Raw genomic sequence first — 20,877 nt, 5'->3', positions numbered from 1 at the left:
TACCTTTCTTGGTAGCCAAACCTCCTTTTCTGGCTATTTAGGGTCTCTCCTCTGGGGAATTCTTCAGATAACAAATGCAAGAGCTCACCAGAGTTCCTCTGCACTTCCCTCTTTGACTTCTGCCAAGGATCGTTCGCGGACTGATCCAGGACGCCTGCAAAACCGCAACAAAGTAGCAGGACAACTACCAGCAACATTGTAGCGCCTCATCCTGCCGGCTTTCTCAACTGTGTCCTAGTGGTGCATGCTCTGGGGGTCACCTGCCTTCACCCTGCACTGGAAGCCAAGAAGAAATCTCCTGTGGGTAAACTGAATCTTCCCCCTGCTAACACAGGCACCAAAAGACTGCATCACCGGTCCTCTGGGCCCCCTCTCATCCTGGCGAGCGTGGTCCCTGGAACACAGGAACTCTATCCAAGTGACTCCCACAGTCCAGTGATCCTTCAGTCCAAGTTTGGTGGAGGTAAGTCCTTGCCTCCCCACGCTAGACTGCAAACCTGTGTACTGCGTGATTTGCAGCTGCTCCGGCTCCTGTGCACTCCTCCAGGATTTCCTTCATGCACAGCCTAGCCTGGGTCCCCAGCACTCTGTCCTGCAGTGCTCAACCCTCTGAGTTGGCCTCCAACGTCGTGGGACCCTCCTTTGTGACTCTGAGACAGCTCCGGTTCACAAATTTTCTAAGTGCCTGTTTGGGTACTTCTGTGGGTGCTGCCTGCTTCTGTGAGGACTCTCTGAGTTGCTAAGCGCCCCCTCTGTCTCCTCTTCCAAGGGGCGACATCCTGGTCCTTCCTGGTCCCCAGCAGCACCCAAAAACCTCTACTGCGACCCTTGCAGCTTGCAAGGCTTGTTTGCAGTATTTCTGCGTGGGAACACTTCTGCAACCTTCAGCACGCCGTGGGACATCTTCCATCCAAAGGAGAAGTTCCTAGCTCTCTTCGTTGTTGCAGAATCCTAAGCTTCTTCCATCCAGAGGCAGCTTCCTTGCACCTTCATCTGGGGTTTCCTGGGCTCCTGCCCCCCCTGGACACTATCGCGACTCTTGGACTTGGTCCCCTTGCATTGCAGGTCCTCAGGTCCAGGAATCCGTCTTCAGTGCTTTGTTGGTGGTTGTGGTTCTTGCAGAATCCCCCTATCACGACTATTGTGTCCTTTTGGGGTAGTAGGTGTACTTTACTCCTACTTTTCAGGGTCTTGGTGTGGGGTATCTTGGACACCCTGACTGTTTTCTTACAGTCCCGGCGACCCTCTACAAGCTCCCATAGGTCTGGGGTCCATTTGTGATTCACATTCCACTTTTGGAGTATATGGTTTGTGTTGACCCTAGACCTATGTTCACCTATTGCATCCTATTGTAATTCTACACTGTTTGCATTACTTTTCTTACTTACCTGTTTTGGGTTTGTGTACATATAACTTGTGTATATTACTTACCTTCTTACTGAGGGTACCCACTGAGATACTTGTAGAATATTGTCATAAAAATAAAGTACCTTTATTTTTAGTAACTCTGAGTATTGTGTTTTCTTATGATGTTGTGCTATATGATATAAGTGGTATAGTAGGAGCTTCGCATGTCTCCTAGTTCAGCCTAAGCTTTGCCATAGCTACCTTCTATCAGCCTCAGCTGCTAGAAACACCTCTATTCTACTAATAAGGGATAACTGGACCTGGCACAGGGTGTAAGTACCACAAGTTACCCACTATAAGCCAGGCCAGCCTCCTACATTGGTGGTGCAGCGGTGGGATAAGTACTTGCAACTGTTTTACCACTTTGTCATGTTGTACTTTTCATAAGAGAATCATATACCAAATAGTTCAGTATATGTACACTTAACCAAAAAAGTTTACTTTTCTATCCTAAAACTTTTAACTAAGTTCTGAAAAGTTTTTGAAAACTTCTAAAAAAAAATCCCAAAGTTAGAAAAAGTTTTTTCTGTGCTTTTTAAAAATTCTAAAACGTTTTTCTTTCTCACTATCCTTAAACCTATACTAGCATGTCGGTTGTAGAGCCCACTCCCAAAACTGTTAATGCAACATATGAGAGTTTGAACTATAAAAGTTTGAGGGGTCTCTGCCTGGATAGAGGTTTGAGTATAGGAAAGAACCCTACAAAAGAGTTTCTCTTTAACATGCTTGTTGTAGATGACCAGAACCAGTCTGGACCATCACATGAGAGGTTGGAAAAGGGAGAAGCTTCCCAGTCTGATTCAGAGGAGTCCCCTGGAGAAACTGGGGGAGGGTTCTGACAATGGTCTGCCCCCTATCAGGGCACCTAGTGATGCTGGTAGTGATAGAGGTTCCCACAACAGTAGGGCATCCTTTATCCCTAGAGGCCAGGTTACCAGGGTCCAGAGAGTTAGGGCAGGTCCCCCTCTGAAACTTCCCATATTTCATCTGTGTCGAAGCATTACCAACACACCCACCCTGAGGATAACTTTTTAGGAAGGGAACTCAAAAAGTTGAGGGTTGAAAAGACCAGACTGAAGCTTAAACAGAGGCAGCTGGCCTTAGATTGGGAATCCCTAGACATAGAGAAGGAAAGACAGAGGTTGTGGTTAGTTCCCCATGGTGGCAGCAGCAGTATTCCTGATAGCAATCTTGTTAGAGAGCAAGATTCCAGGAATCTGCACAAGATAGTCCCCCGTTACAAGGAGGGGATGACATTAATAAGTGGTTTGCTGCACTTGAGAGGGCCTGTATGGTACAGTTGGCTCCTCAAAGGCAGTGGGCTGCTATTTTGTGACCATCTTTCACTGGAAAGGGTAGGGTTAGGCTCCTTACTGTTAGAAGCCAATAACTACAAAGTTTTGAAAGATGCACTCTTGGATGGATTTGGCTTAACCACTAAACAATACAGGATTACGTTCAGAGACACCAGAAAAGAGTCTTCTCAAGACTGGACAGATTTTGTGGACTGTTCAGTGAAGGCCTTGGGAGGGTGGTTGCATGGCGGTAACGTTTCTGACTATGAAAGCCTGTATAATCTTATTCTGAGAGAGCATATTCTTAACAATTGTGTGTCTGACTTGTTGCACCAATACCTGGTGGACTCTGATCTGACCTCTCCCCATGAATTGGGAAAGAAGGCAGACAAATGGGTCAGAACAAGGGTGAACAGAAAAGTTCATACAGGGCGTGACAAGGATGGCAAGAAGAAGGATGGTAAGTCTTCTGAGAAGGCTGGGGACAAAAGTAAGCATTCTGAGTCTTCATCGGGCCCACAAAAATCCTCTGGGGGAGGTGGGTCCAAATCCTTTTCTAATAATCAACCTAAAAAGCCTTGGTTTTATTTGTGTAAAGTCAAAGGCCATTGGGCAACTGATTCCAGTTGTCCAAAGAAAAACACCAAACCTTCCACCACCACAACCCCTGCTGCAAATTCTAGTCCACCTAGTAATAGCAGTGGTGGTGGGAAATCTACTACTAATAGCCAATCCATGGGTGTAGCTGGGCTCACTATTGGCAATGTAGTTGGGGTTGGTCTTGTTAGGGAGACCACAGAGGCTGCTTTAGTCTGTGATGGTGGCATTGATTTTGCCACCTTGGTAGCTTGTCCCCTAAATATGGATAAGTACAAGCAACTTCCCCTAATAAATGATGTTGAGGTTCAGGCCTACAGGGACACAGGAGCCAGTGTAACTATAGTGATAGAAAAACTGGTCCACCCTGAACAACACCTACTTGGTCAGCAGTACCAAGTGACAGACGCTCATGACAATACTCTTAGCCACCCCATGGCTGTTGTGAATCTCAACTGGAGGGGCGGGTTACTGATCCAAGGAAAGTTGTGGTAGCCACAGATTTACCTGTAGACTGTCTACTAGGGAATGATTTGGAGACATCAGCTTGGGCAGAAGTGGAGTTGGAGGCCCATGCAGCAATGCTGGACATTCCTGGGCATATTTTTGCTTTAACCAGGGCTCAGGCCAAAAAGCAAAAAGGACAGGGTGACTTGGATCCTGGATCAATGGACCAAGTGCTCCCTAAAGCTAGCGGTAAAAAGGGTAAATCCCTACCCATTATCCCTCCCTCTACAGATGATTCCCCTTCTGAGGAAGAGGAATTTCCTCCCTGTGCAGAACCTACACCAGAGGAGCTGGCAGCAGACACTGCTGAGCTTTTGGGTGGAGGGGGGCCTGCCAGGGAAGAGCTGAGTGTGGCACAGCAAACCTGTCCCACATTAGAGGGTCTCAGACAGCAAGCTGTCAAGCAGCAAAATGGGGATGTCAGTGACAGTCATAGAGTATACTGGGAAGATAACCTCTTGTACACAGAGTCAAGGGACCCAAAACATGGAGCAGCCAGGAGATTGGTCATTCCCCTGCAGTACAGAGAGTTTTGTCTCACTCTAGCACATGACATTCCTTTGGCTGGGCATTTGGGCCAGACGAAAACTTGGGAAAGACTTGTCCCCTTGTTTCACTGACCTCATATGTCAGAGGACACCAAAGACTTTTGTAAGTCCTGTGTGACCTGCCAAGCCAGTGGCAAGACTGGTGGCACTTGAAAGGCCCCTCTAATTCCACTTCCAGTGGTTGGTGTGCCCTTTGAAAGGGTAGGGGTTGACATAGTTGGCCCCCTTGACCCTCCTGCTTCAGGCAAAAGATTTATCTTGGTGGTAGTGGACCATGCCACAAGATATCCTGAAGCCATACCTTTAAGGACCACTACAGCTCCTGTAGTGGCAAAAGCCCTCCTGGGAATCTTTTCCAGAGTGGGCTTTCCTAAAGAGGTGGTATCAGACAGAGGTACCAACTTCGTGTCTGCATACCTAAAAGCAACATGAAAGGAGTGTGGTGTTACCTACAAGTTCATCACCCCTTACCACCCACAAAAAATTGGTCTGGTTGAGAGGTTTAATAAAACTCTCAAAGGAATGATAATGGGACTCCCTGAAAAACTCAGGAGGAGATGGGATGTCCTGTTACCTTGCCTCCTTTTTTCTCACAGGGAGGTACCCCAAAAAGGAGTGGGATTCATCCCCTTTGAACTCCTCTTTGGGCACCCTGTAACAGGTCCACTTACTCTTGTGAAGGAGGGTTGGGAACAACCTTTAAAAGCTCCTAAACAGGACATAGTGGATTATGTACTTGGCCTAAGATCCAGAATGGCTGAGTATATGAAAAAGGCCAGTAAAAACCTTCAGGCCAGCCAGGAGCTGCAAAAGCAATGGCATGACCAGAAGGCTGTTCTGATCCAGTACCAACCAGGATGGAAGGTGTGGGTATTGGAGCCTGTGGCCCCAAGGGCACTCCAAGACAAATGGAGTGGACCCCATCTAATTGTTGAGAAGAAGGGTGAGGTTACCTACTTGGTAGACCTGGGCACTGCCAGGAGTCCCATTAGGGTTATTCATGTCAACCGCCTGAAACCCTACTATGACAGGGCTGACCTCCCCCTGCTCATGGCAACAGATGAGGGACAGGAAGAAGAGTGACCCTCTCCCTGATCTCTTCTCCACCACTGAAGCAGATGCCCTAGTGGAGGGAGTAGTTTTAGCTGATTGTCTGACTGCAGAACAGAATGACAACTGCATCAATCTCCTAAGCCAATTTTCAGACCTCTTTTCACTTGTCCCAGGTACCACATCCTGATGTCAACACACTATTGACACTGGAGACAGCCTGCTTGTCAAAAGTAAAATGTATAGGTAGCCTGGCCATGTCCGAGACTGCATTAAAAAAGAGGTGCAGAAAATGTTGGATTTGGGGGTGATTGAACCTTCTGAAAGCCCATGGGCTAGCCCAGTGGTGCTTGTACCAAAACCTCACACCAAAGATGGAAAGAGGGAGATGAGGTTTTGTGTAGATTACAGAGGGCCCAATCAGGTAACAAAAACTGATGCTCACCCTATACCCAGGGCGGAGGAGCTCATTGATACACTGGCTTCTGCCAAGTATCTTAGCACTTTTGATCTAACTGCAGAGTATTGGCAGATTAGATTGGCAGAAGATGCTAAACCAAAGACTGCATTTTCTTCCATAGGAGGGCACTACCAATTCACAGTAGTGCCCTTTGGTTTGAAAAGTGCACCTGAAACTTTTCAGAGGTTGGTGAACACAGTCCTGCAAGGGTTGGAAGCTTTCAGTGCAGCATATCTTGATATTGCTATCTTTACTCAACCTGGGATGAGCACCTGGTCCACCTTTGGAAAGTTTTGGAGGCCCTGCAAAAGGCCGGCCTCACTATCAAGGCCTCAGAGTGCCAGATAGGGCAGGGGAAAGTGGTTTATCTGGGCCACCTGGTAGGTGGAAAACAGATTGCACCACTACAGGGGAAAATCCAAACAATCATGGATTGGTTTCCCCCTACAACTCAGACCCAGGTGAGAGCCTTTTTAGGCATTACAGGGTACTACAGGAGATTCATCAAGAACTATGGCTCCATTGCAGCCCCTCTTAATGATCCCACTAGCAAGAAAATGCCTAAGAAGGTGTTATGGACAGCTAGCTGTCAGAAAGCTTTTGAGGCGCTCAAACAGGCCATGTGCTCTGCACCTATCCTAAAAAGCCCATGTCACTCCAAGAAATTAATAGTTCAAACTGATGCATCTGAATTAGGGGGTAGGGGCAGTACTATCACAACTGAATTCTGAGGGCCAGGATCAACCAGTTGTTTTTATCAGCAGAAGGTTGACCCCTAGAGAAAAGTGTTGGTCTGCCATAGAGAGGGAGGCCTTTGCTGTGGTCTGGGCACTGAAAAAGTTGAGGCCATACCTGTTTGGCACTCACTTTATTGTTCAGACAGACCACAAACCTCTACTTTGGCTAAAACAAATGAAAGGTGAAAACCCTAAATTGTTGAGGTGGTCCATATCTCTACAGGGAATGGACTACACAGTGGAACATAGACCTGGGAGTACCCACTCCAATGCAGATGGACTCTCCAGATATTTCCACTTAGACAATGAAGACTCATCAGGGCAAGGCTAGTCTTATTGTCCTTCATTTGGTGGGGGGAGGGGCTTGTGTTGGAAAGTACCATCTTGCCTGGCATGTTACCCCCCCCTTTTCACTGTATGTGTTACTACTTCCTACATTTGCCCTGTTCTCATTTGCTCATTGTTGTTGCGCTCTAGTGGCAGTATGCATCATGGCTGTGTTGGCTTTGAACAGTGGGAGAATTCTTTCAGTGCGATCACTGGGGCGAGGGATAGTAATCTAGCTTCCGACAGTGTTCTACATTTCCTGTGGGCACCGTTGGAGTGACGTCTAGTATGGGCGATGTTATAGCACCCACGCCAATATGTCTTATTGTATCCTTTCTGTGGGTACATCAGGTGAAAGAAGTCCATCTGTTACGTGAAAGTCTTTTTTTGCAGCTTGCTAATAAGACCGATATTACCAAAACTGTAAATAAAAAACAAATTGCCCTCTGAAAGACACCTTAATACAACATGGACACAAAGTTGAATGCTTTCAAGTGTAAGCAATATTCTGCCCACATTAGAAAGCAGGACCCCACACTATTTCAGTAGCTCTTGATGCTCACAGTTTTGGTGTTACCGACCACAGACAAACTTTCTGTACAGATCCAACTTGCACCAAAATGCATACTTTTCATTAAATCTGTGGAGGCAGGAACTGTAACACCTAGCAGTGAGCCTCAAAGGCTCAGGCTTCATGTTACAATGCCTCCAGCTAGTGGAGATGCCCCCCCCCCCTCCCCCCCCCCCCCCCCCCCCGGACACAGCTCCCACTTTTGGCAGCAAGTCCAGGGGAGATAATGAGAAAAACAAGGAGGAGTCACCCACCAGTCAGGACAGCCCCTAAGGTGCCCTGAGCTGAGGTGACCCCTGCCTTTAGAAATCCTCCATCTTGGTTTTGGAGGATTCCCCCAATAGGATTAGGGATGTGCCCCCCTCCCCACAGGGAGGAGGCACAAAGAGGGTGTAGCCACCCTCAAGGACAGTAGCCATTGGCTACTGCCCTCCCAGACCTAAACACACCCCTACATTCAGTATATGGGGGCTCCCCAGATCCCAGGAAATCAGATTCCTGCAACCTGAAGAAAGAAGAAGGACTGCTGACCTACAAGCCTGCAGAGAAGGAGGAAGACGACAACTGCTTTGGCCCCAGCCCTACCGGCCTGTCTCTAACTTCGAAAACCTGCTCCAGCGACGCATCCGACAGGCACCAGCAACCTCTGAAGCCTCTGAGGACTGCCCTAGACTAAAGGACCAAGAAACTCCTGTGAACAGCAGCCCTGTTCAAAACCTGCAACTTCTTTGCAACAAAGAAGCAACTTCCAAAGACTTCACGTTTCCCGCCAGAAGCGTGAGACTTCCCACTCTGCACCCGACGCCCTAGCTCGAGATCCAGGGAACAAACACCTCAGGGAGGACTCCCCGGCGACTGCGAGCCCGTCAGTAACCAGAGACGATCCCCCTGAGCCTCCACAGCGATGCCTACAGAGAGAATCCAGAGGCTCCCCCTGACCGTGACTGCCTGTAGCAAGGGACCCGATGCCTGGAACAAACACTGCACCCGCAAGCCCCCACGACCTGAAGGAACCGAACTTCAATGCAGGAGTGACCCCAGGAGACCCTCTGCCTTGCCCAGGTGGTGGCTGTCCCGAGAAGCCCCCCCTGTGCCTACCTGCACCGCTAGAGTGACCCCCGGGTCCCTCCATTGTTTCCTACCTGAAACCCGACACCTGCTTTGCACACTGCACCCGGCCGCCTCTGTGCCGCTGAGGGTGTGTTTTGTGTGCCTACTTGTATCCCCCCCAGTGCTCTACAAGTCCCCCTGGTCTGCCACCGAGGACGCAGGTACTTACCTGCTGGCAGACTGGAACCGGAGCACCCCTGTTCTGCATAGGCGCCTGTGTGTTTTGGGCACCTCTTTGACCTCTGCACCTAACCAGCCCTGAGCTGCTGGTGTGGTAACTTTGGGGTTGCCTTGAACCCCCAACGGTGGGCTACCTTTACTTACCTCCTAATATAACCTTTACTTAGCTCCCCCAGGAACTGTTGATTTTTGCACTAGGTATCCACTTTGAAAATAGCTTATTGCCGTTTTTACAAAGACTGTACATGATATTGCTTTTATTCAACGTTCCTAAAGTATCTAAGTAAAGTACCTTACATTTAAAGTGTTTAATGTAAATCTTGAACCTGTGGTCCTTAAAATAAACTAAGAAAATATATTTTTCAATATAAAAACCTATTGGCCTGGAATGGTCTTTGAGTGTGTGTCCCTCATTTATTGCCTGTGTGTGTACAACAAATGCTTAACACTATCCTCTGATAACCCTACTGCTCGACCACACTACCACAAAATAGAGCATTAGAATGATCTACTTTTGCCACTATCTTACTTCTATGGGGAACCCTTGGACTCTGTGCACACTATTTCTTACTTTGAAACAGTATATACAGAGCCAACTTCCTGCATATGGTGATTAGCCCCCCACAATGATTTTCACTCTAAAAGGGTAGCAGATGTCCTACGAGGAAAGCTAAAGTTCAGAATAAATCATAACTGCTATATTTGGTTTGGGTAAACAACCAGAATCATTTAAATACTACTTTTAATGCTACTAAAATTCCAATTCAGTGGTGATGTCGAATTTGTAATAAATATTTAGAAAAGTGAAATTTTTAAAAGTTAGACTTTGCCTGACCCTTCAGTGGACTTATCAGCATTACCCTGGCAATAGCTGGCCCATCAGCAATTCGCCTTAATGAGTTGTGCAACTGCTCAGAAAGTGGCTAAGTTTTTTTTGTCAGGACTTGTTGGTGGCTCCTATCCGCTCAGAAAGAGCAGTTGTTCATGGTTTAGAAACTTCATAACTTGAAAGGGACCAGGGTGAAACGTGTTCAATCATAGTCCAGCAGACAGGGAGACCAAGGGAAAAGGCCATTTAATTACCGGGCTCCAGTCCAGTTGAAAGAGGGGTGGGTGGTGCTGGTCCCAGAAAGAGTTTGGTGATCCCGAGGATCAAAGGACAGTCATAACCACATATGTGGCTGGCACAGAAATGTGCTGCTAGCTTAGATTTGCCTCGCAACAGTGCACTGCAGGATAGTTTGCCATAAGGCAAACAATTAGGTGGAAAGGGAGAACCTTTTTCTTATTGGTCAGAGAGTGTTTAGGAGTCACCCTTAGCACTTGCTGTTAAATCTTACAAAAGTGGCTCTTCACACATAGCTCAAACACTCTCTGGACTTGTGAATAAACAAAAGACTCAACTTACTGTTTAAGACCTCTGCGGAAGCCGGATAGTCTGGACCTACTACCATATGTACCTAGATCTAAGAAGTGAACTCCAGGGGACAGGTTGCTACCCTCATGTGTGGCAACATGAAAGTGACATTTTTCACAAATTGGCCCGCTGACTGCAACTGGACCAGGAGAAGACATAGTTGGTGGCCTTAATCTTGGTGGTGGAGTGTGTCATGGACCCTAGTGCTGTCTGTGACATCTAAGGATCCTTAGACATGACTGAGAGGAGCTGCTGGAGAAAGTCTAAAAAGTTAGGATTCAAAAATGGTTGGACTTTCTGGAATGCCAGAGCTTCAGCTAGACCACACAGCAAAAGGTGTCCCATTTAGAGTGGACTTGTGGTGTAGGCTTGCTCAACTGGTGGATTTTGAGCTCCATAAAAATTACTAAGACGCGATGAAAGGACTTCGGTGATGGCAACATTTCAATTTCTCCATTGCTGAGCTTCTCCTAACAAAACCAAGAGCTTCAATGGACTGTCAATAACAAAGGCCATTAAAAATAAAATTTTATAATTTTGTCATAACAAACATTCTAAACATTAACAGTAATCAACAATCACTGGTAGACAAGAAGCCAGTTCCATTCCACAGCGAAGTAAGAAGGTAAAATCTGTGATGCAAACTACTGGCTAGGTGTATCCGGAACGCATTCCATCATAGCCGGTCTGAAATCAGAGCTTGGGTCGTGGTCAACCACAAGCTTTATCTTGGCATGTTTTGCCCTAAATCCTTGAGAATTAATTTCTCCCCTTCCCAATATTGGATTTGTTGTTTTGGTGCCATTTGTCGTCATATCATTTTTCTCTACTTTTAGAAATTGGTTTGTGTTGTTTTTAGTGTGTTGCATTTTAACTTTTTATCTGTTTTATTGCTGCTAAACTCTTTACACAGTTCCTAAAATAAGGCTGTCTGTGCCACGGCTAGCAGGGTGATGAGCCCATGTTCACATTATTGAATCTGTGATTTAACCTTACAAATTTTCTGCATTAATCCTTGTGGTGGGCTCGCATCCACCACAATTAATAAGCCATTTCCTAACAATTGTTGCAGAAGCCACAAAGACACCAGGAATTATTTTATATTTTTTTTTGGGGGGGGGGGGGGTGTCAAAGGTCACCCCCCCAAAGGGGGCACACAACTGTTAACCATTTCTGCCCCCAAGTGGGGCAGAATCCACTAAGGTGCCAGGGTTTTTGTTTATTTTTTGTGTGTGTTGGGGGGCAGCCTCTTGAGCAAGGGTTGTCCCCCGAAAGGGGGCACATTACTGTTGGCCATTTCTGCCCTCTCTTGGGGGCCGACCGAAAACCACTAGACACCAGGGAAAATTTCGAACTGTTTGGTGGCGGGTGTTTGTCAACTGGCGAAGTATTTGCATTTGTCATTATAACAGTTAGGGGGTCATTCTGACCTCGGCGGTAAAGGCCCATACCGCCGGTCAGAAGACCGCCATCATACCGCCGCGGTAAACCGCCACGGTCATTCTGACCTCCAACTGCCAAACCGCCGAAAACCCGACATCCACGGAAGGCCGCCTCATCAGCGGGCAGCGAAAAACTGGAGATGACGAAACCTCCACCGCCACGCCAACACAAACACGCCCATGCCATTACGACCCACGAATCCACGCAGCGGCCTTACAACCGCAGTATTCCATTGGCGGTACACACCGCTGCGGTCAAAATACACACCCAGCTCCAAAACACAGCCACATTGGACAATTTGAAATACACACACCTGATACACATACAAACACTCCCACACATCCAAGCAACTATAAAACACACACCCACATCACCCACAAACCCCCACTACTAGAAAATCGGAGAGAAGGCGATAGAGAGAGAGAGAGAGCACAGCTATCGAAAACCCCAACACACACAGGAACACAACATCATCAACCACACCACATCTACGCACACATCACCACACACCACCACTCACATCACCACAAACACCACCCCACACCTCATCCACACCACCCCATGGCACCCCAAAGACACCCCAGGTTTTCGGACCAAGAACTCAGGGTCATGGTGGAGGAAATAATAAGGGTAGAGCCCCAGCTCTTCGGCACACAGGTGCAACACACCACAATAGCCAGGAAGGCGGAGCTATGGCAAAGGATCGTCAACAGGGTCAACGCTGTGGGACAGCATCCCAGAAACCGGGAGGACATCCGAAAGCGCTGGAACGACCTACGGGGAAGGTACGGTCGATGGTCTCAAGACACAACATCGCTGTGCAGAAGACTGCCGGCGGACCACCACCCACTCCTCCCGAATTCACTGCATGGGAGCAAGAGGTCTTGAACATCCTGCATCCTGCGGGCCTCGCTGGAGTAGGTGGAGGAATGGACTCTGGTAAGTCGAATCTCAACTACTCCCCCCCCCCCCCAACCACCAGCATGCCAACCCCCAACCCCCCAGCACACATCCTCCCTGCCAATGTCTCACCAGCACAACCCACCCAACCCAAAACCAAACCCTGAATGCCAACACAAACCATGGACACCCATCAACTATGCATGACCACTGCACATACCCATCCCCCCCCACAAACCACCCTCACAACTCCTCCCACAAGGGAATGCCAGCACTGGGGGACAAGGGCACCCACAAATCGCACGCCATGGAACACACAGAAGCAATAACCATACTCTTTTACCCCTGCAGGGCCCGAACGCCAACACACCGGCCAGGAGGGTCCAGATATGTCCATCCCACCCCCAGAACAGGCCCCCAGTGAGGACAGCAGCTCTGTCGAACTAGAACCTGATGACCAGCCCGGACCATCGGGGACCTCTGGACAGTCGGTTCCCCACACACAGACACAGGCCACAGCAGACCTAACCTCCTCTGGGAATATCAGCACAGCTCCCACCCAGCGGGCCCATGCCTCTGTCTCCAGGACAGGTCAATCAGCGGTGTGTCCGCCACTACAGGGCACCCAGGCTGACCCAACACCCCAACAACAACAGGGACCTGGGGGCAGTGGTAGTGGGCACACCGTCCAGGGGACAGAGGCCCGGGGAAACAGGGCAACTGGGAGGGCTGCAGTGCGACAGGGGGGGGGGAGGACAGGCCCAGGGAACCGACTCTCCAAGAGGCCCTCACCACCATCATGGGAGCATACCACTGCTCCCAGGAGACGATGGCGACGGTACTGGCCAGGTTCCAGGAGATCCAGGCACAGCAGGAGGAATGGTACATGGGGTACAGAGAGGAGCTCAGGAACATCGTCCTGGCCCTCAACCTAATAGTCACCACATTGCGGGACCATGTGGCACCCCAAAGGGCCCCTGTCACCAGCCTGGACCAGGAACAGCCTACCACCTCCGCCGGCGCTAGTGGATAGGAGGCCCCCACACAACGACAGGCCACCAGAACCCCACATCCGGCTGAAGATCAACCACCCCGCAAGAGGAACCTGAGATCACAAAGGAAGACAGAGTAGGATGCCAAGACCCCCGCCAGCATAAGATACCCCCTGATGTCATTCCACTGTCCCACATTTAAGCACCTCCACCCAGAGCAGGCTTTGTTTCTGGCCTCAGAGGGCACAAAAGCCCTCACCCCAGGGGGTCAGAAACTCATCTCTCAGCAGCAGGCTGGCACAGACCAGTCAGTCCTGCACTGAAAGATTGGGTAAAATACAGGGGGCATCTCTAAGATGCCCTCTGCGTGCATTTTTTAATAAATCCAGCACTGGCATCAGTGTGGGTTTATTATTCTGAGAGGTTTAATACCAAACTTCCCAGTATTCAGTGTAGCCATTATGGAGCTGTGGAGTTCGTTTTTTACAAACTCCCAGACCTTATACTTAATATGGCCACACTGTACTTACAATTTCTAAGAATAGACTTAGACACTGTAGGGGCATATTGCTCATGCAGCTATGCCCTCACCTGTGGTATAGTGCACCCTCCCTTAGGGCTCTAAGGCCTGCTAGAGGGGTGACTTACCTATGCCACAGGCAGTGTGAGGTTGGCATGGCACGCTGAGGGGAGTGCCGTGTCAACTTAGTCACTTTCTCCCCACCAGCACACACAAGCTGTGTGGCAGTGTGCTGAGTGAGGGGCCCCTTGGATGGCATAAGACATGCTGCAGCCCTTAGGGACCTTCCCTGGCACCAAGGTCCTTGGTACCAGGGGTACTAGTTACAAGGGACTTACCTGAGTGCCAGGGTTGTGCCAATTGTGGAGACAAAGGTACAGTTTAGGGAAAGAACACTGGTGCTGGGTGCCAGCACACTTTAAATCATAACTTAGCATCAGCAAAGGCAAAAAGTTAGGGGTTAACCATGCCAAGGAGGCATTTCCTTACACAGTATTTATCCAAGCTAGCTACAGCCACTCCATATAGTGCTTGTCTTACTCAGCAGAGCATCTCCCATTTTCCCCAAATGTCCTTTGTAACGTTCGAGGAGACTCTCTTCCATTTTCTTAAAACCCTATAACCTTATTGTGCGTTTTTTAATGGGTAGGCAGAGATTTCATTGCTCACCTACCCAGTTTTGCATTTTCATATCCCCACACTTGAATGGGGTGATTAATACCCACACCCAAGGCAGAATTACTGCTTGTGTATTGCGAAGTGGTGCCACAGTGACATTGAGGAGGTGGACCGTAAGTAATTATTGTAGAGTCGCTAATGCTAATGTGTGTTTTTCTGCTCATAGCATGGACCCATTCATATGACTAATTTAGTTACAGGCTTCCCAGACCAGCGAGGTGCCAGCGGAGGTGACAAGAAGAGAGGTGGTTCCCAAAGCAAGGAGAGAGAGAAGGACAGGTATGTTTGCACATAAAGCATTGACCCTTTGCTAAAGTATAGTAAACCATTACACTATAGGGCTCTTGAAAGTATGGGCAGTTTGAAGACTGTACTTATGGAACTTAGCTACCTGACCACCCAGTTTTATTTTGCATTTCTTACTGACATGTCCTAAATCTCTGGAGTGAGTTTTGTTTCTAAACTGCCCACCCTTCCGGAAACATACCTTAAAAGCACCTTCTTCACATGTATATGGAAGGTGTTCCTGTATGATTTGCAGTGAGTTATTCAGGTGAAATTAGAGTATTTTATAGGAATGCAAATGCATATTTCATTTCACAAATTCTTGAATCGCAGAAAATTGAAGGATCCTACCCTTTGATACAATAGTTTTGACCTCACTAAAGGCCGGCACATTTAAACAGTGACTTGAGCCTTTATATATGTGTTTTGCTTCCATAGTTTCTTGCTTTTCGTCATTTCAGCAAAACAAAGTTTGAAATATTGCCAAAATGTGAAATTGTCTTGCTCAATGTTCATCCTCTTTTTCATATTGTAAGCATGTTTCTGAACATAATGTATAAAATGTACTTGATTATTATTATATTAATGGTTGGATTTTTTTCTATGGGCGCATTTCTGTTGAGTGTCGAACATGGCAGGCAAAAGTAAGGAAGAAATAGCAAACTTTCTCCCATTATTAATCTCTAGGCATACCTCTTATCTATTGGTAATACCAGTGACTGCGTCTACGGTTCTACTCCTTCCAAACTTGTACATGCTGCTTCACTACTTCCCTCAGCGCTTAATTCGTAAATTAAAACGTTCCGGTGCTCAAAGTCCTCCTCTTAAACACGCGGCTGCTGCAATTAACGGTGAGAGCGCGGTTGAGGCAGCGTAATCCTGAAGCCATCTCGTGCCACTTTAATCTATTTACACACTCCCTGTCCCTTCAGCTCACTCTTGTAGTTTTCTGTTTTCTCCCTTTGTGATGGTTTTTCTCTTCCTTCGTCTTTCCCATATGTGCCTTTTGCTCTCAGAAAAGGCTTGAGGCAGAAAAATAAGCGCCGGCCCTCAAAAACAAGTGCTGGTGTAGGAAAGTACCATCTTGCCTGGCATGTTACCCCCATATTTCACTGTATATATGTTTTAGTGTATGTGTCACTGGGACCCTGCCAGCCAGGGCCCCAGTGCTCATAAGTGTGCCCTGTGTGTGTTCCCTGTGTGATGACTAACTGTCTCACTGAGGGTCTGCTAACCAGAACCTCAGTGGTTATGCTCTCTGCTTTCCAAATTGTCACTAACAGGCTAGTGACCAATTTCACCAATTCACATTAGCATACTGGAACACCCTTATAATTCCCTAGTATATGGTACTGATGTACCCAGGGTATTGGGGTTCCAGGAGATCCCTATGGGCTGCAGCATTTCTTTTGCCACCCATAGGGAGCTCTGACAATTGTTACACAGGCCTGAGTGAAATAACGTCCACGTTATTTCACAGCCATTTACCACTGCACTTAAGTAACTTATAAGTCACCTATATGTCTAACCTTCACTTGGTGAAGGATGGGTGCAAAGTTACTTAGTGTGTGGGCACCCTGGCACTAGCCAAGGTGCCCCCACATTGTTCAGGGTAAAGTCCCCGGACTTTGTGAGTGCGGGGACACCATTTCACACGTGCACTATAGTCACTACCGATGTATAGCGTCACAATCGTAACTCTGAACATTGCCATGTAACATGTCTAAGATCATGGAATTGTCACCCCAATGCCATTCTGGCATTGGGGAGACAATTCCATGATCCCCCGAGTCTCTAGCACAGACCCGGGTACTGCCAAACTACCTTTCCCGGGGTTTCACTGCAGCTGCTGCTGCTGCCAATCCCTCAGACAGGTTTCTGCCCTCCTGGGGTCCAGCCAGGCTTGGCCCAGGAAGGCAGAACAAAGGACTTCCTCAGAGAGAGGGTGTTACACCCTCTCCCTTTGGAAAAAGGTGTCAGGGCTGGGGAGGAGTAGCCTCCCCCAGCCTCTGGAAATGCTTTGATTGGGCACAGATGGTGCCCATCTCTGCATAAGCCAGTCTACACCGGTTCAGGGATCCCCCAGCCCTGCTCTGGCGCGAAACTGGACAAAGAAAAGGGGAGTGACCACTCCCCAGAGCTCCTCCAGCGTGCCCCAGACCTCTGCCATCTTGGATTCAGAGGTGCGCTGGCACACTGGACTGCTCTGAGTGGCCAGGGCCAGCAGGTGACGTCAGAGACTCCTTCTGATAGGCTAGTAAGAAAGGTAAGAGCCTATCCTCCTTCCTAGGTAGCCAAACCTCCTTTTCTGGCTATTTAGGGTCTCTGCTTTGGGGAATTCTTCAGATACAGAATGCAAGAGCTCACCAGAGTTCCCCTGCATCTCCCTCTTCACCTTCTGCCAAAGGATCGACCGCTGACTGCTCAGGACGCCTGCAAAACTGCCACAAAGTAGCAAAGACGACGACTGCAACCTTGTATCGCTTCATCCTGCCGGCTTTCTCGCCTGTTTCCTGGTGGTGCATGCTCTGGGGTAGCCTGCCTCCTTCTTGCACCAGGAGCTCTGAAGAAATCTCCTGTGGGTCGACGGAATCTTCCCCCTGCAACTGCAGGCAACAAAAGACTACATCACCGGTCCTCTAGGTCCCCTCTCAGCACGACGAGCGTGGTCCCTGGAACTCAGCAACTCTGTCCAAGTGACTCCCACAGTCCAGTGACTCTTCAGTCCAAGTTTGGTGGAGGTAAGTCCTTGCCTCCCCAAGCTATACTGCATTGCTGGGTACCGCGTGATTTGCAGCTTCTCCGGCTCCTGTGCAGTCTTCCAGGATTTCCTTCGTGCACAGCAAAGCCTGGGTCCCCGACACTCTAACCTGCAGTGCACAACTTTCTGAGTTGTCCTCCGGCGTCGTGGGACTCCCTTTTCTGACTTCGTGTGGACTCCGGTTCACTCCTCTGATCCGGTACTTCTGCGGGTGCTGCCTGCTTCTGTGAGGGCTCCCTGACTTGCTGGGCGCCCCCTCTGTCTCCTCATCCAAGTGGCGACATCCTGGTCTCTCCTGGGCCACAGCAGCATCCAAAAACCCTAACCGCGACCCTTGCATCTAGCAAGGCTTGTTTGCGGTCTTTCTGCGTGGGACCACCTCTGCAAGCTTCTTCACGACGTGGGACATCCATCCTCCAAAGGGGAAGTTCCTAGTCCTCTTCGTTCTTGCAAAACACCAAGCTTCTTCCATCCGGTGGCAGCTTCCTTGCACCCTCAGCTGGCATTTCCTGGGCTCCTGCCCACTCTTGACACTGTCGCGACTCTTGGACTTGTTTCACAGGTACTCAGGTCCGGAAATCCACTGTTGTTGCTTTGCTGGTGTTGGTTTACCTTGCAGAATCCCCCTATCACGACTTCTGTGCTCTCTGGGGGTTGTAGGTGCACTTTACACCTAGGTTACAGGGTCTGGAGTGGGCTATTTTTCTAACCCTCACTGTTTTCTTACAGTCCCAGCGACCCTCTACAAGCTCACATAGGTTTGGGGTCCATTCGTGGTTCGCATTCCACTTTTAGAGTATATGGTTTGTGTTGCCCCGATACCTATGTGCTCCCATTGCAATCTATTGTAACTTTACACTGCTTGCATTACTTCCTTTTGCTATTACTGCATAATTTTGGTATTGTGTACATATGTATTGTGTATATTTGGCATCCTCATACTGAGGGTACTCACTGAGATACTTTTGGCATATTGTCATAAAAATAAAGTACCTTTATTTTTAGTATATCTGTGTATTGTGTTTTCTTATGATATTGTGCATATGACACCAGTGGTATAGTAGGAGCTTTGCATGTCTCCTAGTTCAGCCTAAGCTGCTCTGCTATAGCTACCTTCTATCAGCCTAAGCTGCTAGAAACACCTCTTCTACACTAATAAGGGATAACTGGACCTGGTACAGAGTGTAAGTACCCCTTGGTACCCACTACAAGCCAAGCCAGCCTCCTACAGCCGGTGCTTAGCACCGGAAACAAGAAGCACAAATTAAGCACTGACTTCCCTTTTAATGGTGAATGGAGTTGGAAAAAAGAAGTTTCTTTTGCGATATGATTTTTCGATATGGGTCTTAGTCCTGGATGGCACCGTGGCAAGGAGTACATGACCATTTGCTAGCAGCTCCACCATCCTGCTTCCTTCAGGGTCGAGACCTAGCACTGGTTTTCCATATTAAGCGACTGGGTTCTTATATCTCAATTCCCACTATTGACAGTCCATTTCTACATCAGAATCCCCATTTGATGATCCCTTGGGTCTCTCTAACAGTGCCTTAGCTGTGAATTTCTTCTTGGATGCCCAGAGTGCCTCGAAGGTTTTCAGTTGCTTCTGGTTGCATCAAGTGGCTCTTTAGAGATGAAAGCAATACTGATGACTTATTGTCCTACATTTCCTGAGGCTTGAATAAGTTATAAAGCCTTTCTGTAGAACACTCAGAATATATGGCAGTGGCTTTGTCAGGGAATATACTCACTGGGAAGTGGCATGATTGCCTATTTAACAATGTGCTTTTTTTAAACCTTCAATCTATGGATTGACTTGCTGCTAGATCTTCGGTGAAGATATGCATGCATATGAGGTATTAGTAGGTCTGCTTTATTTTCATCTGAATAAGGTTGTTGTAGAGCTTTTTCATGGAGGCTATTTGTTTTTTTTTTTACAGTTTTGGTAATATCGGTCCTATTAGCAAGCTGCCAAAAAAGACTTTCACGTAACAGATGGACTTCTTTCACCTGATGTACCCACAGAAAGGATACAATAAGACATATTGGCGTGGGTGCTATAACATCGACCATACTAGACGTCACTCCAACGGTGCCCACAGGAAATGTAGAACACTGTCGGAAGCTAGATTACTATCCCTCGCCCCAGTGATCGCACTGAAAGAATTCTCCCACTGTTCAAAGCCAACACAGCCATGATGCATACTGCCACTAGAGCGCAACAACAATGAGCAAATGAGAACAGGGCAAATGTAGGAAGTAGTAACACGTCACTAGCTCTTCTTGAAACTGACAGTTCTTTACTTCCCTTTACTCTAGGGAGATAGTATCAGCAGAGCCTTACTTCATAGGCCCAACCTTCTTAATCCTCCATTAACACAAACATTGGCTGTAGCTTTAGGGAGGATTTATTACAGAATCTGACAAAATACAATTTTATAATTCCGAAGGATTTTACTCAGGAGGATTCGGAAACCTGAAAGCCAACTGTCCTCATAAGGATAAAAATACACAAAATAAGATATGGAAATAGTTTATTAATTATCGAACGCTATCTCAGAAAACATACTGAATATCATATCAATTTACCTCACAGTTACCATTGATCACATCTGCCAATTAGTAGCTCAGATATCCCAATGTTAATATGCTTGATCATGTGTTCCCATTAGTAGTGACTATGACTGAGCGCAGCATCTAACCATTCAGCAAGTTACAAGTCGCAGGGTTCTTTACGTAATGCACTATGAACTGATCGTCCATGTGCCTGGAAGTGTGTCCCGCTCCCCACTCTGGTGCATCAAAGCTTGTCATATGGAACAAATCAAAGACGTGCTTCCGGGCACAAATTAAGTAAAAACCCTTAATATGTTAAACCTTGTAAATGCCTATGTAGCCATGGATTAATCCCCATTACGTGCATCAGTTATTAAACTGCACCCAAGAAGATCATAGAATTCGGTAACTGAGCACAGAGTATTACAAACTGAGAATTTTACTATTAGGTGAAAAACAGTAACTAGATTGTGCCACAGCGGCGCCAGAAGACGACAGGAAGAGAAATTAACCTTAACACTGGATAGAGCTGCTGAGAT

The 20,877-nt window shown here is 47.8% G+C and overlaps 1 non-coding gene across 1 annotated transcript; it reads right to left on the bottom strand.

Annotated features, from left to right (window-relative positions):
• Positions 1 to 20,030: 20,030 nt before the first annotated feature.
• LOC138273979 (small Cajal body-specific RNA 4) lies at positions 20,031 to 20,157 on the bottom strand. The gene has a single exon (XR_011200351.1). It is a non-coding gene; the product is annotated as a small Cajal body-specific RNA 4 (non-coding RNA).
• Positions 20,158 to 20,877: the final 720 nt, after the last annotated feature.

This window comes from Pleurodeles waltl, unplaced genomic scaffold (assembly GCF_031143425.1).
Source record: "Pleurodeles waltl isolate 20211129_DDA unplaced genomic scaffold, aPleWal1.hap1.20221129 scaffold_127, whole genome shotgun sequence".
NCBI lineage: Eukaryota > Metazoa > Chordata > Amphibia > Caudata > Salamandridae > Pleurodeles > Pleurodeles waltl.
Note: the sequence above shows the minus strand (reverse complement) of the source record. Positions and strands in the feature narration are given on the sequence as shown.